Here is a 7,909-nt window from a genome sequence, read left to right as displayed (position 1 = left end):
TAACATTTACCATTCATGACATGATGTCTGTCAAAATTTTAAGTTTTAAAAACAATTAGTTTGGTTTTTACAGCCGTCAAGTCGAGTATCGTTCGGTGATTAAGTTCCTCCACAAAAAGGGTAAAACGAATGTGCAAATCAAAGCCGACCTGGACGAAGTTTATGGTGAGGTTGCACCTTCGTTAGCAACAGTAAAATTTTGGAAAAATGAATTTGTTCGTGGTCGTACGAGTGTTTTTGATCATGAGCGTCTCGGGAGGCCAGATGAAGTCACCACGCCGGAAATGATCAACAAAGTTCATGACATGATTATGGCAGATTATCGAATTAAGCTCCGCGAGTTAATAGAGGTCCTATACATTTCCTACGAATGCGTACACAATATCATTAACCATCATTTGGACATAAAAAGCTATCCGCGCGATGAGTGCCGCGTTTGCTGAGAATCGATCAAATGCAAAAACGTGTGACCACTTTGGAGACGCTTTTGGCGAAGAAAACGGCGCGATCCGAAGGATTTTTTTCGCTGATTTATCACCGTTGATGAAACCTGGGTGCATTATTACACACCGGAAACCAAAGAACAGTCGAAACAGTAACGTAAACGCGGCGAAGGCCCGCCGAAGAAGGCAAATAGTGCACATTCGGCCGGAAAAGTGATGGCGACTGTTTTGTGGGATGCGAAGGGCATCATCCACATCGATACTTGTAAAAAGGAAAAACAATCAATGGTGAGTACTACGCAGCATTATTGGATCGATTCGATGATGAATTGCGTCGACAACGCCCCGATTTGGAACGCAAAAAAGTGCTCTTTCACCAAGACAATGCACCGGCTTACCGATCGGCCGTCGCCATGGCAAAATTACACGAATTGGGCTATCTTGCCGCCAGCGATTTTTTCCTGTTTCCAAACCTAAAAAAATGGCTCGGAGGACGCCGTAACGCAACAAATGATGAAGTCGTCGCTGAAAGTTCGGCCTATTTTGAAGAGCTTGAGAAAAAGTACTATTCGGATGGGATAAAAAAATTGGAATATCGTCTTACTAAGTGTATCGAGCTAAAAGGGGACTATGTTGAGAAATAAATCGATTTAATTCAAAAAAACTTGTTTTTTCTATCAAAGGCTAATGTTATATCAATCCACCCTCGTATTTTCAATTAAATATTTGTTTTAGACCCTTACCGGGAGCCCTAATAGTTGCTAGAACTATGATTATTGGTCCGAGGTTATATAAATAGCTATGCATTTATAGTATCTGTTCTGAAACACAATCCTATATATTTTTATGGTGTATAGTATGTTCCTGCTTAATAGATCCAAGGGTTTTGTCAGCCGAGTACCTAGAGGGTAAAAAAATTATACCCTTTCTGCACGCCACACCAGCTTCTGCATAATTCGTTTTACCCATATTATATTTTTTTATTGAACAGTAAAGAAAATCTATGAACTAAATAACAGCGAAGAAATTTATTGTTAATCTTTAAATTATAATAGGTATTCTACCTAATCTATTCTACGCGGGCCTGCGTAGCGCAAGCGGTAGGATGTTTGCCTCGCAAGCCGGTGGTCCGGGGTTCGAATCCCACCGCCGGCAAGAACATCTAGACATTTTAAAAAAATGTCTATAGGCCCCAGGTCGACTCAGCCTGAATAAAAATGAGTACCTTGGGTAAAACCAGGGGTAATAATAGATGGTTGAAGCGTAGCACTGGCCATGTTACCTTCCTTGTATGCCGTAGGCCCTAGATATAGCAGACTACCCTGCTATACTCCCAAAGCCGCGACAGCGGTATAAAACGGGAGACTATTATATTATATTCTACCTAATAAACAAATGTATTTTTTTGTAAACGAATTTCAATATTTGGGATAAAGTATAATTTTATTTTCATATATTTCTCATTCATAATATAATGCCATGATATAAAATGTTTGTTTTCTTACGATACGATTTTAATTTAAATTTCGTATAAACACTTCTCATGGTAATTGAATACTGTAAACACAAATTGTTTATTTTGGGATGACGTAACTTTTTAACATAGAATCTTTTAATAACTTTTTGTTCCTTACAAAATAATAAAAGGATAGTTTTGTTTTATATCTTTCATTTTATTTCTTTGAACTCTCTTCCTTACGGGGTAAACTTAAGGATGGCGCCCATTCCATTTTAATTTTAAAGATAATACAAACAGCTTCTATATGATTTTTGAAAGAACCGCATTCAAACTCTCACGATACGAGCAGAAAGGCCTAAATTGTTAGTATACTTGAGTAAATAATTTTCTCACATTACGAAATTAAATCAAATATTATTAAAAGCTTTTTATTTTAGTTGACGTTTCGACAGGTATTCATGTCTTTATCAAACCTATAACTAAAATTTATCGATTTTATTTTTATCATAGTGTTACAAAAAAATAAAAAAATCTTACCATAAAACGTAAATGAAAAATTTCGGAAAACGAATATTTAAATTACGTGAGTTTAACTATTTGACAAATGGCTGTTGACTGATGACAATCATTTTATATCCCAATAGAGATAATTCTCGCCCTCGTTGCCATAGTTATAAAAAATACGTTGTATTAAGAAAAATTTTAATAACATACTTTTAATTTTTAATAAAGACATACTTTAAAATTTTATTGTTGCCTACTTTAAACCAAAAAATTACAGCCTTGTTACTAGAATACTTGGTTATCTTGGTTATCATACTGTGCGTATGTTGGTAGGCTAATTTATAAGTTATCAGTAAAAGTTGATTTTAAATAAATGTACTCATGTTTTATAGAGTATATATATATATATATATATATATATATATATATATATATATATATATATATATATATGTGTGTGTGTGTGTGTGTGTGTGTGTGTGTGTGTGTGTGTGTGTGTGTAAATTAATAACTATAATGGTGCAATTAGTTGACAATAATAAAACTACTTACATTTATTTCTCAATCACACGGGAAAACTCGTAAAAATCTTTGTTGTATTTCCAAACACCGAATTAAAGTTAATATGATACCGCATCTGAAAAGCCATAAAATTTATTGTTTTACTACAATTAAACCAAACTATTAAAATATTTTCTTATTTTTAACAATAAAAATGCATTCAGGCTCCTCATTCTCATAAACACAAATGTGTGATGAAATTTGAAAGTTTACACCAATAGTTATAAAAATTAGCATTGCAGATTTTTATTGTATACCATCTTTCTCGGAATGCGGGTTATGAATATAATATTATCTTAAATATTTTAAAGAATACTACTTCCGTATATGCAAAATAAACTTCCTGAATTGTGTCATGACATTAAAAAAGTAAACAAAATGTTGAAAAGCCACTTTAAGATATATACTAATTTACTCGGTAATATTGCATTCAAAAGTAATGAAGGAATATAAAATCACTGAAGGGGTACCACAGGGCTCTGTACTAGGTCCTCTTTTGTGGAATAATATGTCTGATGGGTTGCTAAAACTAGAATTACCACGAGATGCTAGACTTGTGGCATACGTCGATGACGTGGCTGTTGTAATCATCACAAAGCACTTTGAGGAAATAAATCTTACGTTTGACATCATCTTCAAGAGAGTCTGCCAGTGGATGAACGCAGTTAATTTAAAACTAGCTAAACCCAAAACGGAGGAAGTGCTGATTACTACAACTTACATTTTAGTCGTAAACAGCTGTATTAACTGTTCATTGATATCTAATTTTCTCTGTCCCTTTTTGTCTTCTAAATTTTGGGCATCTCCAGTTACAAATTTATTAATATTTAAACATATATGTAATGTTTTTTATGACTCTTTATAAAAAGTTTTATTTATTCATGACCAATTCACAATGTGGAAAATGAAGCAGAGTTACAACTATAGATTTTGGCCAAAGTGGCTAAGGAGTGCCCACAGGGGTGAGTGCTTTCTCCCCTCCGTGGCCACTCCTAGTGGATGACTTGATCTCGCTCCTTCACGCACAGAGGTAAAAGTGCAGTCCAACGCGGATGATCTATTAATTATGGTAAGAGGAAAATGCGGTAATTATCTATCCAAAATATTACAAGGAACATTAAATATCCTTACTAGGTAGTGCGACTGAGAAAGCTCTCTGAAAGATAATGTCTAGATAAATGCTCTGTATAGATAAACTGTGAAAGAGGCGAATGAGGTTAAATATATATATATATATATATATATATATATATATATATATACATATATAGTTCAGCTCAACAGGCCTTAAAGGCTCAAGGCTTCAACGGTTTTCTTCCATTTCTTTCTATCTTGTGCTAAGTTTTTCCAGTCTTGTACCCGCAGCGACTTCAGATCTTCTTTTGCCGACTCCAGCCATTTTCTTCGGGGGCGGCCTCTTTTTCTTTTTGTACCAGCCTCCGTGTTTATTAATTCATTGAGAACTCTTCCTTCCTTCATTCTTGCTATATGTTCGAGCCATCTTAATCTTTGAATTTTAGCGAGTCTTGATATTTTTGGTTGCCCATTATTTGCATTATTTCTTCATTCGTTCTTCTTCGCCAGATGTTCCCCTCTTTTGCACATCCGTATATCCTTCTAAGAATTTTTCGTTCCGATCTATCTAATTTTACTTCCATATCTTTATTTAGTGTCCAGGTCTCGCTAGCATAGAGTACTGTAGGTCGGATAACTGTTATAAATATATTCGTTTTTTTGCTGTTCTGGATATTATCTTCGACCTCAGTATCTTAGTCAGGCTCCCAGCACTCTTACTACCTTTGGCCATTCTTTTTATGATTTCTTGGTTCTCTTCGTTCCTATTTGTTAGTGTCACTCCCAAGCAATCGAATTGGATAACAACTTCAAAGTTATATTCTTTACTTGGGCTGTGTATCTTAAAGGACTGTCCTAGATGATTTTCATTTCCCCTCATCACCATACATTTTGTTTTTTCTTCGTTTATTTCTAAACCATATTCCCTGGCTATTCTCTCTATTCTAGTAAAGATTTCTCTTAAGTTTGCAGTTCTCCTTGTTATTAAGGTAACATCATCTGCATAACCTGAGGTTAAATATCTAGGAGTAATACTAGATCAGCAGCTTACATGGAACTCCCCCTGGAAAGAATAAAAAACAATCCAAAACTTTTGCTTTGGACATGTAGAAGGATTTTAATAGGAAAAAGTAATAAAGAACGAAAAGGCAGACATAATTTCTAGGAGATGGACAAATGGAACATTCATAGGTCCAGAACCTTTCGTTAGTATAGCAAGAAGTCAAAAAAACAACATCGAACTGGGTGAAACGAATGAAACTTAACCACTGGTATAAATAAACGTCTCTTAAACATTCGAACGCTTTTATAAATGAACATCTAACACTGTCGCCTCAAGGGGAACAAAATCGGATTGACGGAAAGTGTGAATTGCTGATTTTGACAGGCTGAAGATGAGACGGCGAAACACATTATGTGCAACTGCCTAGGGTTGGATAGGATAAAACTCAATATATTTGAACATTATTAACTTAAGCCCTACGACTTTGTAGACGTGTCACCAAAGGCCTTAATAGACTTTGTTAAAAAAGCTGGACTAACAGGACAACTTTAACTTAGGGATGAGCCACAATAGACTTCTTAGGTCGAGTGAAAGGGTACTGGAGCGCCCATTCATATTGAACCTAACTTTAATGTTTGATTTGTTACTTACATAATTTAAGATAGTCTCTATGATAGTCAGCTGTAATTTTAATTTCTTCAATATAAAATTTTTTAGAGTGAGACCGGTATTAATGGCTTTCTATTCGCGGGTAATACACTGAGTATTGTAAAACATGAAATAACATTACAACCATTCCTTCGGTATTTGGGAGTGCTGATTGATGCCAGACTCAGTTTGAAACAGTAAGAAGAGTATGTCAGTGCTAAAGCGCCAGTAGTAAGAGCAGTAAGAGCAGACTTGTCACGGCTAATGCCAAATGTTCGTGGCCCAAAACAAAGCAGGAGGAAGTTATTGTCGTCAGTAGTAATGTCAGCATTAACATAATATGGAATATTGATTTGGACTGACACCCTCGGACCCAGGAATCACGGAGAAAAGTCGCATCAGTATATCGTTTGAGCGCTTTGAGAGTTGCAAGCGATACCGGGATGCTACTCATTGGAATGCTAGCTGAAGAAAGGAAGACCCTTTATCGGCAAAGGGAGTCAACTACATCTACATTGTGCTGAGATGAACTTAGAAGAAGAGAACGACAAAACAGCATTGATCGATGGCAATTACAGTGGGATTCCGCAACAACCGACAGGTGGACGCATTGTCTTATACCACAGGTAAATGTTTGGCTGAACCGCAAACATGGCGAGGTCAACTACTATATAACGCAGATATTCTCAGGACATGGCTATTTTCGAGCAAATCTTTATCGCTTTAAACATGACGATACTCCAGAATGCCCATCCTGCTTCGGGGTCAGTGAAGATGCGAAATATGTGTTCTTCGTGTGTCCTTTTTCAGTTTGCTGCCCAATACTCTAGAAGCAGTTATCAAACAGAAAATTTGATCAAAGAAGATAGTAGAAGAAATGCTTTCATCGAAGGCATCTTGCGATGTAATCAGTACATTCACTATGGAAATTCTCCAGGATCTCCACCGCATTGAAAGGAGACGAGCTGAAACTAGAGACTTTTAAAAGGAGAGAAGCAATGACTTCAACAATAAAAAGGAAGAGCACTAGCTAAATTCTCCCCTCGTGAAGTTATACCTTACGGTAGTACCATGGAGGAAACAGAGGCGAAGAAGGGGACAGGTTTTAGTTGGTATTGTATTGTAAATATACGAGTCCGACATACCAGACACTCTCCACTAATTGTACGCAAAGAGACTCCTCTAGGAATACCTAATCAGAATGACCAAAAATATCTACCAGAACAATACAAAAAAAGTAAAAGTACAAAAAGAACCAAGTGACATAAAGCTGGTAATAAGATAAGACATAGTGATTCCCCGAGTCCTCTATTACTCAACCTAATCATTGATGAAATATTAAAAAAAATAATAATACAAAAATTGTAGAAATACAACTAAAATAATCTGCTACGCAGACGACGCAATACTCAAAGTGATAATGATTTACAGCGTATGCTAAAGTCAAAATGCATGATCATAACCTGTTAAGATATATACATTTGAAGAAAAAGGGTAAACGATCTGCGTCAGGAAAGAATGCCGGTTCCTCTGACCCAATAACCATTACTTCTTTGTTTTCTGCTTATAATTTTTTCTACTTTCTACTTTTTTCTTTCTCTGGAGCATAAACTCTATCATTTATTACTTTTTAATATTTTGATTTACAGTCCGGAAATCATTTACTAGATTATTTGTACTTTCCTGGAAACGATTTCCGAACTGGAGGATCAAAGATCAAAATATGTAATTCTAATTACGGTCACTTTGGTTTAATCCCAGAAAAACTATAGTAATCAATACTCTTTGTTTTTCTTACAATATAATCATATATTGATCTCCCGTAGTGGTTTAATAAAAAATAAACGCGGACAACTTTCGAGGTTAATTCAGAGTTGACCTTTGATCGGTCGAAAGCTATTGATGCCCCAAAGATAACGATTAATAACAAAAACTCGATTGTGTATAAGATCGATATTATCTCACACGCAATATATTGTTTATTTTCTATATTTAAAACCAATACAATACAACCTTTAAAACAAATTACATACACCACTGATTTATTTGAACCATCCGCACTCTCTTCGCCAAAGTGAAACAAAAGTGATCGGTGATGGATGAAAATAATTTCACATCACCTTTTATAGTGCAATGACTAAAAGATTCATTTAGAAACCTGATATGCCAACGTTGAAAAGAAATGCTTGTTGACAAGTTGAACGGTTTTTTCACCTT

The sequence above is a fragment of the Diabrotica undecimpunctata genome, chromosome 2, assembly GCF_040954645.1.
Source record: "Diabrotica undecimpunctata isolate CICGRU chromosome 2, icDiaUnde3, whole genome shotgun sequence".
NCBI lineage: Eukaryota > Metazoa > Arthropoda > Insecta > Coleoptera > Chrysomelidae > Diabrotica > Diabrotica undecimpunctata.
Note: the sequence above shows the minus strand (reverse complement) of the source record.